This window comes from Lolium rigidum, chromosome 1 (genome assembly GCF_022539505.1).
Source record: "Lolium rigidum isolate FL_2022 chromosome 1, APGP_CSIRO_Lrig_0.1, whole genome shotgun sequence".
Classification (NCBI taxonomy): domain Eukaryota; kingdom Viridiplantae; phylum Streptophyta; class Magnoliopsida; order Poales; family Poaceae; genus Lolium; species Lolium rigidum.
The window spans coordinates 295,316,494-295,337,199 of NC_061508.1; positions in this window are offsets into that span (position 1 = coordinate 295,316,494).

Sequence of the window (20,706 nt, forward strand, 5' to 3'; positions counted from 1 at the left end):
ACCAATCTTGTAGACGACGTATGCCGATGAGTTCGGCAGTTCCGGTGCTGCCCATGCGAACAGCCTGGGGCTGGAGTGGCATCTCTCCTTTGAAAGTCCCCGCAGCTGGTCCCGACGGAGAATACCGGTGGCTCATGATTTCTGGACCACGCGCGGAGCGACACGCTCCAAAGTGTTCACCAGGCTCTCGAGTGGCGGTGCAGCGAATGAGCCACCATGTAGTTGATTTCCTGCCGCGGCGACCTGGTGCGTTCTTCGACGGGGCGGACAGGTCCACTCCATCGAGTGCGCCTTCAGGTGTGAAACCCTTCCACCTCGACGCCATGGGAGCGGGTTCGGTGGAAAGAGCCGATGAGTTTGGCTTCGAGGGTTGCCTTGATCTCGTCATGTTTCTTCTTGAGCTCATCGAGCGGATCCTCGTACTTGACCGGAGTGCTTTCCGCCATCTCGGATGCGGACGGCGATGTGGTGGATGTCGAAGGTTGTCCCACCGGGCATGCCGAGAATGTGTTGACGTCGAAACCCCCCGGCGGGCGGAGACGGGCAACACAAGTAGAGCCGGGAACAACTAGGGCTGCGGCTGGCCCCGGTCCCTCGGAGCGACGGCCCGCAAAGCCTCCCCGGTCACACGACCGATGCTATCGCAAGGGCGTGCCACCCGACCTATACCTGGTCGGGAAGGTGTGGATGATGCCTCGCTTAGTTTCCTGCATGGCATACACGTAAACATTAAATACGAGCCTCGATCGGCTCTCGAGTTATCCCGTGAATCGGCTCAAAGAGCCGATCCACCCATGATTCGTACAAGGTGTCCGAATATATGGTGGTCCTGCTTGATCAAGATAAAGCTAATGAGATCTACGACGATTTAGGGTTTTCACCGCATAATCGGATCATCCTACTCACGATTGGGCCTCGCGCTCGCGCACGGTGACCGTAAGCCGATCCTAGACAGGGCCTAAAAACCAACACGAGGTTGATCCCCGGAACATCCTTTCTAGGGCTAGCAAACGTCACCCTACACGCCGCTGGATCCTCCAACCCTTTGTAAGGCCTAACTATTGCGGATGTTAAACTAATCCTTGATGAACAAGGAGCAACCGTAACGGATCAGATCTACTAAACTATGATCAAGCGGGGTGCCGCCCCTACACCCGAGATAGGTGTAAGGGCGGCTAGATGTGCAAGGGTTGCATAACGAAAGCATGTAATTCGAAGAACAATGCTAACCCTAACACATCTAAGATAACTACGTTGCTCGCCATCAAAAAGGCTTCGAGCACGAGCAACGCATGAACAACGTGGGCAGGCTTGTGCTGCCTAGATCGCAAGATGCGATCTAGGCAGCATGGTGCTTACCGGAGAAACCCTCGAGACGAAGGAGTTGGCGATGCGCCGAGATTTGTTTGTGTTGAACGTTGGTTGTTGTTTATTCCATAAACCCTAGATACATATTTATAGTCCAAGGGACTTTCTAATGTGGGCGTGCACTAAACCGTGCACGGGTAAGATTCTAACTTCTAAACTAAGATGCGATCTAATATGTTACAGATACACGGGCAATTAAGCCCAACTTGGTATAAAAGGCCGATTCTCGTATTTCTTCTACATATAATCTTCAAATCCATCTTGATCGTGGCCCACCTCTGACTCGGTCAAATTCTGGTGATAACACCTACTACATGGTGTTTCTCCGCCATTCCAAAGTAAATTGCTTGAGTGCTACCTTTAAAATTTCCATTCTTTACCTTTGCAATATATAGCTCATGGGACAAATAGCTTAAAAACTATTGTGGTATTGAATATGTACTTATGCACTTTATCTCTTATTAAATTGCTTGTTGTGCGATAACCATGTTCCTGGGGACGTCATCAACTACTCTTTGTTGAATATCATGTGAGTTGCTATGCATGTCCGTCTTGTCTGAAGTAAGGGAGATTTACCACTCATTTAATGGTTAGAGCATGCATATTGTTAGAGAAGAACATTGGGCCGCTAACTAAAGCCATGAATCATGGTGGAAGTTTCAGTTTTGGACATATATCCTCAATCTCATATGAGAACATTAATTGCTACATGTTTATGCATTAAAGAGGAGTCCATTATCTGTTGTCTATGTTGTCCCGGTATGGATGTCTAAGTTGAGAATAATCAAAAGCGAGAAATCCAAATACGAGCTTTCTCCTTAGACCTTTGTACAGGCGGCATAGAGGTACCCCTTTGTGACACTTGGTTAAAACATGTGTATTGCGATGATAATCCCGGTAATCCGAGCTAATTAGGACAAGGTGCGGGCACTATTAGTATACTATGCATGAGGCTTGCAACTTGTAAGATATAATTTACATGATACATATGCTTTATTACTACCGTTGACAAAATTGTTTCTTGTTTTCAAAACCAAAGCTCTAGCACAAATATAGCAATCAATGCTTCCCTCTGCGAAGGGCCTTTCTTTTACTTTTATGTTGAGTCGGTTCACCTATTTCTCTCCATCTCAAGAAGCAAACACTTGTGTGAACCGTGCATTGATTCCTACATACTTGCATATTGCACTTGTTATATTACTTTACATTGACAATATCCATGAGATATACATGTTATAAGTTGAAAGCAACCGCTGAAACTTAATCTTCCTTTGTGTTGCTTCAATACCTTTACTTTGATTTATTGCTTTATGAGTTAACTCTTATGCAAGACTTATTGATGCTTGTCTTGAAAGTACTATTCATGAAAAGTCTTTGCTTTATGATTCATTTGTTTACTCATGTCGGTACCATTGTTTTGATCGCTGCATTCATTACATATGCTTACAATAGTATGATCAAGGTTATGATGGCATGTCACTCCAGAAATTATCTTTGTTATCGTTTACTCGCTCGGGACGAGCGAGAACTAAGCTTGGGGATGCTGATACGTCTCCGACGTATCGATAATTTCTTATGTTCCATGCCACATTATTGATGATATCTACATGTTTTATGCATACTTTATGTCATATTTATGCATTTTCCGGCACTAACCTATTAACGAGCTGCCGAAGAGCCGATTGCTTGTTTTCTGCTGTTTTTGGCTTCGAAATCCTAGTAAGGAAATATTCTCGGAATTGGACGAAATCAACGCCCAGGGGCCTATTTTGCCACGAAGCTTCCGGAAGACCGAAGAGAAGACGAAGTGGGGCCACGGGCGCCGCCACACTAGGGCGGCGCGGCCCGGGGGGCCCGCGCGGCCCTAGCGTGTGAGGCCCCGTGACCCCTCCGAGGCTGCCCTTCCGCCTACATATAGTCTTCGTCGCGAAACCCCCAGTACCGAGAGCCACGATACGGAAAACCTTCCAGAGACGCCGCCGCCAATCCCATCTCGGGGGATTCAGGAGATCGCCTCCGGCACCCTACCGGAGAGGGGAATCATCTCTCGGAGGACTCTTCACCGCCATGGTCGCCTCCGGAGTGATGAGTGAGTAGTTCACCCCTGGACTATGGGTCCATAGCAGTAGCTAGATGGTCGTCTTCTCCTCATGTGCTTCATTGTCGGATCTTGTGAGCTGCCTAACATGATCAAGATCATCTATCTGTAATGTTATATGTTGTGTTTGTCGGGATCCGATGGATAGAGAATACTATGTTATGTTGATTATCAATCTATTACCTATGTGTTGTTTATGATCTTGCATGCTCTCCGTTATTAGTAGAGGCTCGGCCAAGTTTTTACTCTTAACTCCAAGAGGGAGTATTTATGCTCGATAGTGGGTTCATGCCTCCATTAAATCCGGGACGGTGACGAGAAAGTTCTAAGGTTGTGGATGTGCTTGTTGCCACTAGGGATAAAACATTGATGCTATGTCCGAGGATGTAGTTATTGATTACATTACGCACCATACTTAATGCAATTGTCCGTTGTTTGCAACTTAATACCGGAAGGGGTTCGGATGATAACTCTGAAGGTGGACTTTTTAGGCATAGATGCATGCTGGATAGCGGTCTATGTACTTTGTCGTAATGCCCAATTAAATCTCACAATACTCATCATATCATGTATGTGCATGGTCATGCCCTCTCTATTTGTCAATTGCCCGACTGTAATTTGTTCACCCAACATGCTATTTATCTTATGGGAGAGACACCTCTAGTGAACTGTGGACCCCGGTCCATTCTTTTACATTGAATACAATCTACTGCAATACTTGTTCTACTGTTTTCTCGCAAACAATCATCATCCACACTATACATCTAATCCTTTGTTACAGCAAGCCGGTGAGATTGACAACCTCACTTGTTTCGTTGGGGCAAAGTACTTTGGTTGTGTTGTGCAGGTTCCACGTTGGCGCCGGAATCCCTGGTGTTGCGCCGCACTACATCCCGCCGCCATCAACCTTCGACGTGCTTCTTGGCTCCTACTGGTTCGATAAACCTTGGTTTCTTACTGAGGGAAAACTTGCCGCTGTACGCATCACACCTTCCTCTTGGGGTTCCCAACGGACGCGTGCTGTACGCGTATCACGCACCCATACTTTTATTCCGACCGTTTTGTTCTGGATGGAGCGACGTGAAGCCTGTTCTGTGTTGCTAGCAGATGAAATTCTAGTCCATGGTGTATTAGAGATGGAGAATTTCTTGAGGCCGGATTGGAGGACTACCAGTGGAGGATTGAGTCGTGGTGTTGTTGAGGGATTTGCTTGGTATTCTGGGTCTCGTAACAGCATTATGCAAGTGAGGCAGCAGCACAGGTGAAGTTCAGAGTCTTAACTTTCAGGGTGAAAATCTAAGGTCTGCTCTTAATTGGTTGTGTTTGGCAATAGTCTTGTTGAATGCATTATTTTGAGAGCAGGGACTATATTGAGGGTGAAAACCTAAGATCTTTTAATCGGGCGACGATGACGTTTATGCATTGTTCCCTTCTTGGAGGCGTCGCTTGTGGAGAGCCTAAATTTCAGGTGTTGTCTTGGTGGTGGTTATACTGTTGTAGTTAGGACCGGAGTACGTACCGTAGCGGAACTTCTTTTTTCTTATTTTTCTTTTTCTTTTTTGGCTGTGTGCATCCGTACAACCATTAGGGTGCGTTGTTGCAGAGGGTGGGTGTATTTGGTATCTATTTATATTAATATATTCCCTTTATAAAAAAACTAAATTGGAATTTTAAATGATATTTTACGAGCGTTACCCGATTAGCTACACAACTTCATCGCCAAGTTCGAGTCAATGAGATCTTTAAAATAAAATCTCATGCTATTATGTTTTGACAGAAACAATTCTTCGTCACTGGTTGTCAAATTATGGTTCATGGTCACCACGTTTCATGCTTTTAGCCATTAAAACGTTCTAACTACAAACAAGAGATACATAAAGCCATAGATATGAGCGTTAACAACAAAAACATGACCTAGCCAACGACACTAGGGGCGAATCCTGGAAGTACCGCCTTCAAAACTGTCAAAAACCGGTTTAAAAAATCACATATGGCAACCCTAAATGGCTTGGTTCCCTAACCCTAACTTCTGACACATGTTATTGTCGGCAGAACTAGTTACAAAGCGCGAATCATTCTGAAATTGAAGCTCCATGGGAATGAAGCATTTTAGCCATGCTAAGTTCAATTCTCATCCCTTGCAACAGAGTCATATCCCAGTACTTCTTGGTTCAAAACTTTTAACCGAGAATCACATGTAGAGTGTCTCGAAGAGATTTCAAAGGTTGGTTTCTTAGGCATGGTATCCCATTGCGTTATAATTTTAACATTAAGACATGTGTCTTAATTACCCCTCTTTATAAAGCGCAAGTAGTCAAGATGATAGAAGAAGATAACATGTCCAATGCATAAAAAATCTGCCAAGTGTAAGATTATGCTATTCAATGACATGAGAATATGAGATGGTAGGTCAAGGATGTGTTCATACATGCCCATCTAATGATGAGTTGGCGTCAAACACTCTCAAATTGTACAATAGTAGTATGTGTTCAATAATATGAACTAAAAAGTTAAAATGTGATAACTTAGGTATGTTGTATGTTCTATGCATGCTCTCATTCTTATTTGATCCCGGTAGGATGTTCTGGTTTTCTAATATTGCGACAAATGTAGTGTCAGCCGATTTACTTAAATTGTGATACTTTGTATAATTTATTATTGATTTGTACTTTCATCCATTTTTTAAGTGTCGACAATGAGTATGACATGCATAAACACAATATTATGACATGTATCTTGAATCCAATGTGAATGGTATGAAGCCTGGTTCCCCATAGGACAAGAGTACCAATTCACACACATCAACTTTGAAGAGCGGGACAAGTACAACAAGGTAGGAAAGGGCTAGGATTATCAGCGCTTGCGCTGAGAACGAGAAGACCAAGACCACCATAAAAAGGAAAGAAAAGACAAGGAGCTGAACTAGCATAGGGGACCAAAGTACGTAAGTTTTGGCAAAGCACTAGACCATATGATGTTTTTTTGCCGATAATAGTAGCTTTATTAACTCAAACACCGGATCAAGGTGGTACAACTGCAAACAGTTTACATTTGACCTCTGAAAAACATAGATGCACACAATCAACCAAGTTCCAACAAGGAGGATCACCCGATTATAGATTGTAGGGTCACCCACCCCTCACCCATGTGTCCCTCTCTAAGGTGACACGTGGAGGGGGACCCTGCCTCCACACCACCGCCAGCCCATTCTCCGTCCCCCCTCCCCCACTGATGGAAGCCATCCAATAGCAGACGGCAGCGGGGAGCCCTTCGTTATAATCTCCACCAAATCTCACCGAGATCCAATCAATCTGCTGGTTTGAGTTTTATTTGGACAAGATCTTGTCGGCGGTGTGGCACGCCGTTGTAATTACTGTAGTCGTCCACTATCTGTACCCATGTGGATGGGGATATCTATCGACTACTGCCCATTCAGCTTGCGAGTTTGTGAAGCTGATTCTAGTTAGAATCTTCACCCATGGAAAATTCTCAATAAATCAGATCATAATGATGCTCCCAAGAACAATAAGAAATCATGAAATAAAAAGTTCCTTTAAATATTAAGATCTTTCATTAATATCCTCGGAGAAAAGTGAGGATATCTATCAACGCCTTTTTTGCTAGATAGAGTTTTTGCCTACAGATCTAGAGAACTGGAGATGCAACCCGCAAGAGGCATGTCCCCTTCGGCTCCTGAATCTGCTTGTAGTAGCGATTTTGTGGATGACGTGATTGGAGGGCGGTAGCGGTAGACGCAAGATTTGGTGGATCCAAGATCATATCCACTTTTACGTCATGCTGATTATGGCTATTATACATGATAACCATGGTCCTTAGCGGTTCACACACACAATTTTGTGAGAAAAGGATTTTTTTGTGGGCTGTGTAAAAAAGATAAAATAAATATCTTGTAAGATGCTACGTAAGAGGACCCAAAATTGTCTTTTTGCATAAGTCGCAACAAATGTCACTTTTTCGCGAAATTTTATGTGAGGACATAGAATGTCTGAATGTACAACTAAAATTTATTTTCATTTTTTTACATTTTGAGATATATTTTTTAGGTAATAAGTGCATCTATACCTATGAGCCAAAAGGGATTTCTACATTGTTTTTATCAAACATCTTGTCCTTCGTACGTAGCGGAACATCCGAACACAAGCCCCCACCCAACCCCACATACTATTAAGATATGAAAAACAAGCTTATTGTGAATACCTCGTAGCCAATTTCTGAACATAGTGGGTAAATTAGGGTATCGGTGTTGAAGCCACTAATACATAAACCATACTTCTCTAATAAATTTGCACTAAAAAGAGGTGTTTGATCAACTCATTATCATGATGCCAACATAAACATTATTTACTCTCCTTGTCAAGATCACTTTTCTCCGAGGATATTAATGAAAGATCTTAATATTTAAAGGAACTTTTTATTTCATGATTTCTTATTGTTCTTGGGAGCATCATTATGATCTGATTTATTGAGAATTTTCCATGGGTGAAGATTCTAACTAGAATCAACTTCACAAACTCGCAAGCTGAATGGGCAGTAGTCGGCACAATAGAGCAGTAGACCATACGATGTAACTAGCAGTTAGGATCACACAATACATCCTGATTCATCACTTATAGAGATGAACACTACCAAATACAGTTTCTCAATTAAATAAAAAACCGTTGCGAATTTTGTGTGAATAATCATGCATGTCAATCTAGCCCATACACAGGACCTGTATTGCGTTATTTTCTACCACGTAAGAGGAATACTAAGGGTGCAAACACTCTTTCTTTTATTGTTTCATAACAGCATATGAGTACTCCTCTAAGTAGTCAGAATAGTAAATGAATAATCATCCAAAGGAGCTACCATTTGCATTGACACACAAGTTCAGCAAAAGAAACGATTGAAATGCAAATTCACTCACTGCTTTTCATCGATTGCACTTTCTCCGAGCTGTGTAAACCAGATAACGTAGGAATAGTAAAGAAAATTAAGATACTGGTAGTACTTTCAATCTCATGCCGTGGCCACACAAAATTAATGAGATTACAAATACTGGAAACGAAGGTGCAGAAAATGAGCAGGGAAAGTCCTCAGTGCTCCACGCTTACAACAACAGCATGAAGAACGACAATGTGAGGAGAAGCATGGTTTGAAAGGCACCAATGGACCTCCCATTAGGTGCCGCACTTCCTAAGTTTTCTGAACCTGAGATGCAATAGAAACAGGACTGTTTCAGAACAATTATAATGTATTCATGTAGCAATTCATAGTATATGCATATATTTTGTTGAAGTAGTATGAAAGACAGGTCACTACATTGTACATTGTCATCGTGTTCTTCAGTATGTACTGTGAGAATGTTTTGGTGAAGCTTGAAAGTATTATGGCAATATGGATGTGCGGCTATTTCACTTTCCAGTATGAAGGACTTCCTACTTGTACCTTATTATCTATTTTGTTTATTTTATATAGTTCAATTATTTTGCTTATCACATTTACTTATTCTAACAGTGATTTTGCGTTGTCTGGAGGATATATATAAGCTGTATACGGTATGATCCACTCCACATGAATTACCAAAAAGGAATGCATCTCCTCACCTGGTTTTCCTGGCTCGCAGCTGGTGGTAGGCATGTCGCAGAGGCGGAACGTCTCTAGGCCGTCGTACATGGTGCCGTTGAGCTTGTACTCCTTTGCGACCTTCTGAGCCTGAACGACGGCATCGCAGACGCACGTCGGGTCGTTGTTGAAGAGCTTCTTGAACACGGTGCAGCAGGGAGCCAGATTGGGGCTGTCCTGGGTACTGACGCCGTTGCACACGGGCGATAAGCTGTTCAGGCACGGTGACGGCGGCGGGATGTCCGCCGGCTGTGGCATCGGCGGGATGTCCATATGGAACTCCGGTATCGGCGGCATCGCGTCGTCTCCGCTCGCCGCCATTGCCGCGGCAGCACCGAACACGACCGCCAGGAGCAACGGAAGAACGTGGTGCGCCATGATTGATCCTGATGAATGGCGTACTGTGTCTCTGCCTGTGTGGTAAGGTGCGAGGGAGAAGGTCTGCTGCTGAAATGTTTTATAGGCATGTTCGTCAACGTAATCTGTTCGACCGTAGTGTTGCCCATGTTCTACGCTGCAAGGATGGTGGCTCGAATGAAGTTGACAACAAATCCCACCATTATCCAGGTGGTTGTGGCGTGGTGCCAAAGATCACGGAGGAAATGGTGTTGATCCGGCAGGCTGTGGATCACCTAGTTTTTATAGGGTAGGATCCAAACCATGCAGGGCTCACGCGGCACACGACGCGTGTTCTTTTGTTCCAAGATTGAGAATATTTGTACAAAAAAGAACAATCATGATTCTTCCAAGAGATGTTTTATAGGCATGTTCGTCAACGCAATCGGTTGGAGCGTAGTGTTCCCATGTTCGTACTGCTATGTCAATGATGATGGCTTCAACGGAAAATAACAACAAATCCCACCCTAGCCAGATGTTGGGAGGAAATGTCGTTGATTCGGCGTAGTTTTTATAGGCAGTAGCAGCTGGTGCTTTCTGGCATCTCTCTCTGCATGTTCGTGGCCGTTGTCTACTAAGTACTCCCTCCGTTCTCTTTCTCTTTTAGTCTATATTTAAAAAAAAAAGATAAATTAGTAGTACTTAAATTGGTAAACATCAAATCCAACCTACGTTAGAAATAGTGACATCCAATAGATAAAGGAGGAACACTTCGTTTTCCGTATTTTTGTTGATTAAAAACTAGAATGTAGAGTATTTCAGAACATCTTTTAGATCTAGAATGCAGAGTATTTCAGAATGGATGGAGTATACTTGAGCAGCCAAAACACGGGCGTGAGATGGGCTCAGCCATGCTAACGTGCGAAGCTCGATTTGAGCTTCCCAAGTGGGCATGGCTAAGGGTCTCTTTTCGTATGAAGTGGGCATAGCTCAACACGACAGAGCCGACTAACAAACAATAAATAGTGGGATGAGGTGGAGAATATCTGAGGTGAACCGACCTACCAAACACACCCTTTGTCCCTACCAGAAGAATGGATAGGAGGGCTTGCTTGGACTGCAATATGATCCATGGGGAGTGTGTTGTGGCTCAACATAAACTTGTGGTGGTTGACTTCCGCTTTCAGGCTCGTGTAACGCGGAACAAAGGCACCAAATTACAAGAACAAAGCGGTGGAAGCTTAAAGGGGAAGTGCAACAAACCTTTAGGGAGAGGACGGTCACGGAAGGACCATGGGACGAGGGAGGGAGGTGAAGATAGCATGTGGGTGAAGATCGCAACTTGCATCCGGAAGGTAGCTGGGAGGTGTTTGAAGTGATAAAGAGTAAGAAGAATGAAGCTGGAGACGTACGTGGTGGAATGTGGATGTCCAAAAGGCAATCAATGAGAAGAAAGAGTGCTACAAGAGTTGGCACCAAGATAGAAGCACAAGTGCACAACCAACATTGTGAAGTACAAGGAGGGAAGAAGAATGGAAGGGGAGCCGTGAGTGAAGCATAGGGATGGGCCAATGATGAGCTATATGACAAACTAGGCACAAAGAAGGCGAGAAGGATATGTACTAGATAGAAAAAATCCTGAGGAAAACGAGGGACCTTAACCAAGTTAAATGCATCAAGTATGAGGCCAATCCACTTGTGCTGAACGATGAAGAGGTCAAGAACACATGGAATGAGTCCTTTGATGGCACCAACATGCATTACATGCAAAGGATCCAAGAGTTTTGGGGCTAAGGAGGCCCTGAAAAGGATGAAAGGAGTGTGCCAATTGAGGTGTGGAGAAGCCTTATAAACATGGCAATAGTATGGCTAACTAAGATTTTCAACCATATTTTTTGGTCAAACAAGATGCCCGAAGAGTGGAGATAGAGAAAATTAGTACCTATCTTCAAAAATAAAGGAGATATTCGAAGTTGTACTTACTATTGAGGAATTAAGCTATGAGCCATACTATGAAAATTTAGGAGAGAGTCGTTGATCACCGCCTGAGGAAAGTGACGAATGTCACCAAAAACCTATTCAGGTTTATGCCCGGGAGATCGACTATAGAGGTGATTTTTTTACTTCACCAAATTGTGGAGAGATACAGAAAGTAGTAGAAGGACCTACATATGGTCGTCATAGACTTGAAGAAGGCATATGACAAGATACCAAGGATGTGACCATACAAGAAATGATCGGACTAGGAACAAGGTAATACGACATAAACTAAGGGTGGCATAGGTCAACGAGAAGTTAGTCCAACACCGATAAAGGTGGTTTGCTCATATCCAATAAGGCCTCCTGATACGGGGCGACCTTCGGTCTCCACCGCATCATGCGCGTCAACATCTACACGTCACGCAAAGGTGAATCTTCTCCTTTATGCGTTCCTACAAATGTCTCTCCTGAATGGTATGCTACTTCATCCTACATCATATGACCATGATAGGTATGCATCGCTGAGTATGGAGGAAGTGGATGACGCCATGGAGGCTCGAAGACTCAAGGTCAACGTCAAGGTCATGGAAGCATGGAAGAGATCGTCAAGGAGAAGGGGACACGCCGCGAAGGCCGGCACTGCCGCTCAGGACGACCGGCACTGCCGCCCATCTCCACCAAAGACTGCCGCCCTACCACTACACCTGAGGATGACGGCCCTGTCACCCTACCTGCGCCGGCACTACCGCCCCACTGCAAAGAGCATCAAATCTGAACCCTTTATCCCTTTGTATGCCTAAACTACCCCTCCTTTAGTGGCTCCCTATATATAGGATCCCACCTCCCCCTTCATTAGGGAAGACATAACTTGAGTGAGAACTTGGCTTATGCCTTCACCATCCCTCCGGGATTAGGGAAACCCCCTCCTCTCTTAGACACAAATCTATTAGTTGTATCAAGGCACTCCTTATATGATTTATCTTTCGCACTTGTGATTCTACCGCGGTCTCTCACACGTGTGACTCCATAGATCGTATATCGGTCTTTCTCTCGGGGATTCTACCTCGTGTCTCTTCTTGAGGGATTCTATCGTGATAGTGGTTCGGGCTATCGGGAGTAAACCGGAATTGTATCGGGTTGTGTTGCGTGTGTTCATCGTGTTCTTCGTGTTCTTCCTCTCCCCCGCCTTTCCCTCGGTCAATTCGTGAGATCGGGCAACCCACGTGGCCTTAGGCCGCATCATATGGTATCAGAGCAAAGGTTGCCACGAATTTGACCCTCCAATTTCACCAATTTCGTCCAAAAAAATTTCCAAAAAAATTTGCCCCAAAAAATAGCTCGAATTTGGATCTCTGGATTTGTTGAGTTTTTTGTGGTTTTGATCCATGGATCTGATGTTATTGGTGTTGATCTACTATTTCCCCCATTTTTCCCCTTCGATTTTGCTCGATTTGGTGCAAATTTGAGCGATTTCGTTCCGTGTCCGTGAAGAACAAGGTCGCAGTTCATCCTGTTCTTGGTCATCACCTTCGCTCCCTCCACGCCATCCCCAGCTCCGCTCCGTGCTGTCAATCGGCCCAAGGCCACCACTCCTCGCATCAGCTCCGCTCCAGCTTTCGCTCGATCCGCCACGCGCCGCACCATCGCTTGCCCTTGACCTGCAGGTAAACGGCCCCGCGCCTCCGCCCGTCCCTGGCTCTGCGCCTCCAACGGACCGCGCCCGCCTCCCCGCCTGGCCCAATTCATCGCCGCCCCGCGCTGCTCTCCACCAAGCCGCACCACCAGCTGAGGATGTAGGCGGACGCATCCGTGGAGTCCATTGCGTCTGCTGAGTAAACCGTTTAAGCTAGTTTCATTATCCGTGGAGTCCACATAAATGCGTTTAGACGTCCACGGAGTCCGCCGGACAACACGGACATGCCGATGCGCACTATTCATCAGATCGATGGCTAGCTGCATAAGCCAGATCGATGGGGAAGACCAGAAGAGAACTAGAGAAGGATCAAAGAGAACCAGAAGAGAACTAGAGAAGGGTCGAAGGGGACTAGCGGCGACGAGCTGGGGTCAGATGATGGCCGGCTGCGGAGACCTTCTAAGACCCTGCGAGGAGCTCCAATTTGGGGTAGATGGGAGGCAATGTGATGAGAGGGTGGAGGGCGGCGAGGATCTGGGCGTAGGCTAGCAGCGAGGAGCAGGGCGCTGGCCAGCGGCGGCGAACGGCGTGGCGGCGTGCCGCCGAGCCCTGTCGAGGGAGATGAAGTGGAGGGGACGGGAGGTAAACTCTGTTTCGTTCTTGTTTTTTTTTTTTTGCAGAACAGACGGGCCTGGCAGGCTCTGTGGAAGCTGTCCGCGAGTCCGTGTAAGATACGCGGCCCATCCGCGACGCCGTTTAGCCATTTTGACGGACACGGACGAGCGGACTCCACGGACGTCTGTGTCCATTTGCATCCTGACCACCAGCTCGCTGCTCGCGCGCGCCCCTGGCCAATTCCTCCCCGCACGCGCAGCAGGCACCCGCCCCGGCCAATTCCGCCACTCGCCGTTCCACGATTGAGCCGTCCGCTCGCTTCCCTGCAACCAGCTGCTCGCCCACACGCTGGCCTAGTGCGCCCCAGCTAGTCGCAGCTTCGCTCGCCCAGGTCGCCTGCCACCACGCGCGCGGCCGCAAGCAGCATCTCGGGCCGACCCTGCAGCAGCTCGCAGCGCACCACCCACGCCACAGCTTGCCTTGCATCACGCACGCATTAGCAACTCCACACGCACATCTCCAATTCCTACAGTTTCCGGCCACGCGTGCTCAAACTCACCCAGGCCGGTACTACCGGAGATGATAGCGCTAGAGCTACCGCTCACACGTCTTTGCTCCCGGTATAGTCTAAGTTATTAAGCGGTACCTCTTCCGGTACCTATCAGCGGTACTACCGGCCGCACGCACAACGGTACTACCGGAAGTGCTACCGCTCCTACTACCGGTCAAACGTACAGGCTCTCAGTATACTTCGCTTTTTTTAACCGGTACCACGACCGGTACCATTCCCGGTACTACCGCTCTGAAAATTCTGTGCACAGTTTAACACAGCTTTGATCCAATTTTGACTCCACTTTTTGCCCCAAATTTTGACAACTTTCCGGAGCCCGTTTGACTCCAAATTTTAACAGCATCCCCCAAATACTCCACATAATCTATCTCTAATTTTTGACGATTTTTGGATTCCAACTTTTGACCGCTCGTTTTGACCCAACTTTTCGGGCATTGACTTAATTTGCCCGGTTTCCGTTTTGGAGTGCCTTTGGTCTATGAGAACCGCTTCCGCGCCTACATCAACACCGCGACAACGGCATCGGCACCCCGGATTCCGGCGCATCTTCGCCACTTCGACACCACCACTTCGCCATCGCAAGTTCATGTGCTTGACACCGCCTAACGTCAATAGGTATAACTTGTCTCCCCTACCCCTTGTAGCCTTTTCTTCCTTTGCGTACCTATCCCATTGAGAGTGGCTTTCCGAGTGTTGCGAAGCATTGCACAAGTGTCACGACCGTGAGAGGGTATGTGTGCGCGTTGTGTTGAGCCAAGCTCTGAAGCAAGCTCGGTGAGAAAGATACACAAAAGAAGAAAAAGTGTGACATAGAGAAAAAGAAAGCTTCTAAGCATAGAAAAAAAAAGAAAATAGAAAAAGAAATAGAAAAAAAAGTGTGTGTGCCACCGATACAAAGGAGTCCAAAGCTTCTAAGCGCAAAGAGAGAAAGAGAAGAGTGACATTTGTGCAAATCTTGTTGCTTCCCTCTTATGCAACCGAGCTACGGTCTCTCTTGTGTTGGCGTGACACCGAGCATATAGTCTTCGTTAGGACCATCTTTGTCACTTGCTCACTTCCTTGGTCGCGCTAACCCCACTGTTCTCCTTTGTGTGTGTTTCCGTGTTTCCTTGACATAGATCACCACTTTTGACATTTGACTTTGGATCTTACCCACATTTGACAATAGACTTTTCCGTTGATCTTTTCTGTTTGCTATCCACTCCTTACCCACCACATATAGAGTTCTTAGCCTTTTGCGTGTGCTTTGAGTGTGTGTGTGAGTAACCCCGATACATTTTGGCTTTGCTCTTGACTTGAACCATTTTTCCGATACTTTCTTGAAAGGTGGGATACTTGTGTAGTTTTCCTTCCACCATACATATACACCTATCCTAGTGAGATATACATGATGACCCCACTAGAGCAAGCCGAGATGAGAGCATACTTCGCCGAGCTAGATGCTCGAGAAGCCCATATGACACCCAAAGATAAAGCCGAGTGCAACGCATACTTCAAATACCTTGAGAGCAAGAGTGACACATACCATGAGTTGAGTGAGGACACTTTGATTTCTAACAACTTAACCTCTACTCCTCTTGTGTTGTCTTCCTCTTTGCTAGGTTGCTCGGACATCGACGATGCCATTGCCATGGAGATGAGGGACTCCACTATATGTGAGATGAGCGACTCCACTATATGTGAGATGAGCGACTCCACTATATGTGAGCTTGATGAGTGCCTCCACTTCGAGAGCATGAGCGATACACCAAGTGAGATGAGAGTGGTAGTTGATAGGTCATGTGAGGCCATTTCAAGTTCTAACAACTTACGCTCTACCTCTAGTGTGTTCTCTTGTGTCTCATTAGGTACCATGGATGACGAGACGCCGATGATGGAGAAGATGTACATGGTGCATGAAGATGATGATATCACACCATGCTTGATTGAAGATGAACATGGAGGCCATATGGAGCCTACCACTTCCACAACACCTACCTCATATGAGCGGGACTACAAAGGTACCTACATGGGTGTTGATGATGCCATGATCCCACTAGTAGACATGAAGATTGATGAGTGCATGCATGATCTTGATGATACAAATGCTATGTCATATGCTTCTTTCATTTTCCCATGTGATGCTTTGCTTGATACCAACATTGTTGATCATGTGGACTTGATTGCTTGTGAGAACATGATCATGCCATGCTATGAGTGTTTCAATGTATTTCCCAATGCATCCAACTTGTCGAACAATTTCTCTTTCCCATGTGTTGATTGCAATGAGGACATTGATGCTTGTGTTGTGACAACCTTGCCGAACAATTGCTCTTTTCCTAGGTTTGTCGACAACAATGATACAAATTTGAACATGTTTTGTGCTACATGCTTGCAATATTCTCCCATTAGTGCAACCAAAATGTTGAATACTTTCTCTTTCCAATGCTTGGCTTGCAACAGTGTTAATATGCTTGTAAATGAGATTGCCCCCATAGCTCTCTCAAATTTTGGAGACTTTGCATATATCCATGTTGCGCATGTTCCTAAGTTTTCCCCGCATATTCACCATGTGTACTATAATATCTTGCTTACCGCTAATGGTGATGTGCAAAAGCAATGGCGCATCATGATGGATGATGTGTTCATATACCATGCACACACGTTGTTCTTGTTGTCTAACATGTGTGTAGGTACCCAAACTCCAATGTCAACCTCGATTGAGCACGAGTTGACAAAAAGAGCTCTTGAGAGCATGATACTAGTGAGCTCCAATGAGTGGTTTTGCCCGCACACTTCAACTACACAAGATCTCTCAATGAGAGCACACCGACACTTTGATAAGGTGACCTACTTCTACTTGCGCCCTCTTCCTAAATCCATTGAACTTTGGCTACGCTTTGATTGCTCCTTTGCTTTTCTTGTGCTATTCATAGGGTTCTTGACAAGTGAAGGGACATTCAAGCGTTGGTGTCATCTACCTCCTCTACACATACATGAAGACTCATCGTCGAGGACGACTCTTTTTCAAGTGGGGGGAGATGATACGGGGCGACCTTCGGTCTCCACCGCATCATGCGCGTCAACATCTACACGTCACGCAAAGGTGAATCTTCTCCTTTATGCGTTCCTACAAATGTCTCTCCTGAATGGTATGCTACTTCATCCTACATCATATGACCATGATAGGTATGCATCGCTGAGTATGGAGGAAGTGGATGACGCCATGGAGGCTCGAAGACTCAAGGTCAACGTCAAGGTCATGGAAGCATGGAAGAGATCGTCAAGGAGAAGGGGACACGCCGCGAAGGCCGGCACTGCCGCTCAGGACGACCGGCACTGCCGCCCATCTCCACCGGCACTGCCGCCCTACCACTACACCTGAGGATGACGGCCCTGTCACCCTACCTGCGCCGGCACTACCGCCCCACTGCAAAGAGCATCAAATCTGAACCCTTTATCCCTTTGTATGCCTAAACTACCCCTCCTTTAGTGGCTCCCTATATATAGGATCCCACCTCCCCCTTCATTAGGGAAGACATAACTTGAGTGAGAACTTGGCTTATGCCTTCACCATCCCTCCGGGATTAGGGAAACCCCCTCCTCTCTTAGACACAAATCTATGAGTTGTATCAAGGCACTCCTTATATGATTTATCTTTCGCACTTGTGATTCTACCGCGGTCTCTCACACGTGTGACTCCATAGATCGTATATCGGTCTTTCTCTCGGGGATTCTACCTCGTGTCTCTCCTTGAGGGATTCTATCGTGATAGTGGTTCGGGCTATCGGGAGTAAACCGGAATTGTATCGGGTTGTGTTGCGTGCGTTCGCGTGTGTTCATCGTGTTCTTCGTGTTCTTCCTCTCCCCCGCCTTTCCCTCGGTCAATTCGTGAGATCGGGCAACCCACGTGGCCTTAGGCCGCATCACCTCCATAGTTAACTATGAAATCTAAAGGAGTGTGGAAAATATAAGGAGGGGCAGAGGGTAACCAAAGTTGACATGGACGGAGATAGTAAAAAAAGACTTGGAAGATTGGAATGTCCCTATAAATTTAGCTCTTAATAGGACCGCATCAAAATCAGCGATCCATGTACCGGAATATCAGATTACTCTTTTTTTTTATCTCTTCTTGTTATGGTTTCTCTATGTCTTCATCTAGGCTATCCCAACTTACTTGGAAAAAAGCTGTGATGTTGTTATTGTAACAAGCTCCCTCGCGCTCATCCTCCATTTGTCCAAACTCCAAAGTTCCATCCTCCATTTGTCCGAACTCCTAGTTTTCATTAGAGCATCTCCAGCCGTGTACCCCAAAGCGTCCCCAAAGGTATTTGGGGCGCGTCGAACATTTTTTCGTTCCTAGCCACGCGCCCCAAAGGCCATTTCCATCCGACTCGGCCCAATACGGTGTCTGGCGCCCCGAGCCCATCCCCGATCCACAAGGGACGTACGGGCACGCCGGACACAACGAGAAGCGAGGCGGGGAGTGGCGGGACAGACACGTCAGTGACACACGAATGAAGCGTCACAGCTTTGCCTTAATGGTGATGGAGGGGCAAGCGAGACGTCTCGTCGGCGCTACACAGCCTCCACGCGTCGCCGGCGTTCGTACGCCACCGCGCGTTGCCGCGCTTTCTTCCCGCTGCTTCTAGCCTCTTCCTTCGCTATCTTCCCGCCTCTTCTGGCGACACCGGCGTCTATAAAGGCCTCCCCCACTCAATGGTAGCCACCACAGCCACCGGCATCCCTTTCTCCGCCGCAAGCACAACCATCGGCACATACACACCACTTGCGCAATGATGAACCGCGTCGGCGCCGGCCAGTTCCCTCCACCACCATCTCCACCACCACCTCCACCACCTCCACCACCTCCAGCACCGCAGTTCGACATCAACCCGAAAGCTGTGGGCAATGAAGCGTGGGAGGAGGCGGCGCTGGCGAACACCATAGCTGTGTTCAACGCCACCACGACAAAAGAGGCACGGTTGCGCCGGGCGGAGGAGATGGGCGAGCGGTGGCGTGCAGAGCGGGAGCGCCTGCACATGGAGCGGGATCTCCAGTACCGTGAGCGGCAGGAGGCGATTGAGCAACGACGGCGGGAGGTGATTGAGCAGCGACCACGGGAGGCGCTGGAGCAGCAGCAGCTGCGGGAGGAGGCGGCGGCAGCGGAGGCGGCCTGGGTGCGCGGGCTGATGCGTTGACGGAGGAGGCGAATGCGTTGGCGGCGACTGTGGCAACGCAAATGGAGGAGGAGGAGAAGAAGGAGGAGTAGGACAACGAGGCGGAGGCGGCTAGTTAGGGTTTAGATGCGGCCTCGTTGTAGTCCCGCAAATCCCAAAGTTCAGTACAAACTGTACTAGATGCCACGATTTCACATCTACTTAGTTTATTTGTACTAGATACCACGATTTCACATCTACTTAGTTTGCACTATTCGTACTCTAATCCGCCCCGTTAGCGGCGCCACTTGCAGCCCTAGCAGCAGTTAACATCGCCGCGGCCGTACCAGCTGAGTATTTTAACTCCAAGTTTTCAGTTCGAGCCCTGCTAGAGATGCTCTAAGCCCTCTCCACGATTAGCTTCCGCACAGTTTCCTTTGTCCAAATGTTGTTGGTGCTCCGTCCAACCTATTGTTGACAGAGGCATGATCATCTATGTGCTAAGAGCATCTCCAGCCGCGTCCACCAAACCATCCCCAAAACGCGTCGGATTGAGCGTTTGGGGGATGTTTTTCGTTCGTGCCGCGTTTGGGGGACGTCGCTCCCCAGTCGCGTCCCCCAAACAAAATTTCGGAAATTTTAAACTTAACGAGATTCGATTAGATTCGTCCAAACTTACATAGATTCGAACGAAATTTGACTAAATTTAACCGCTCCTCGGCGGTGAGTTGAGCCCGACGGGCCTTGATGGCGTCCCTCTATTGGTCCATGCGCGGCATCGGCGGCGGCGGGACGCCAATGCCATTCACGGCCATCTTCCAGCCGCCGCTGCTTGGCAGCCGCATGTCCGGCGGGACTGGATACCGGGCGTGGTACAGCGCCCACGCCTCCGGCACGGTGAGGCTGCCGCGGCCGAAGCCGTTCGCCGCGGCGATCTTGCAGGAGGACGAGCTCGACATTTTTGGAGCGGCGAGGAGAAGCTCTGGGAGGGGGGAGGCGGCGGCGACGAGAAGGTTTGTGAGCGGTGAGAACTGCAGGGCATCTTAAACAGCGGCGGCAGCAGGTGGTTGCACGCATTAACGCCGGCGCGGACGGCCACGCGGCCATGCACGACAAAACGCGTCCCTGCGTCGCCTGGGAAAACAGGGACGCCATTAACATCGCTTGACCAAAGGAGGCGACGGGGTTTTAGGCTTCCGAGCCGCTAACGCGTCGGGCCGCGTCGGTTCGTCTCGCTTTTCCTTGTGTCCGGCGTGCCCGGAGCGTCCTCTGTGGGACGGGGACGGGCTCGGGGCGCCGGACACCGTATCGGGGCGCGCCGGACAAAAATGGTCTTTAGGGG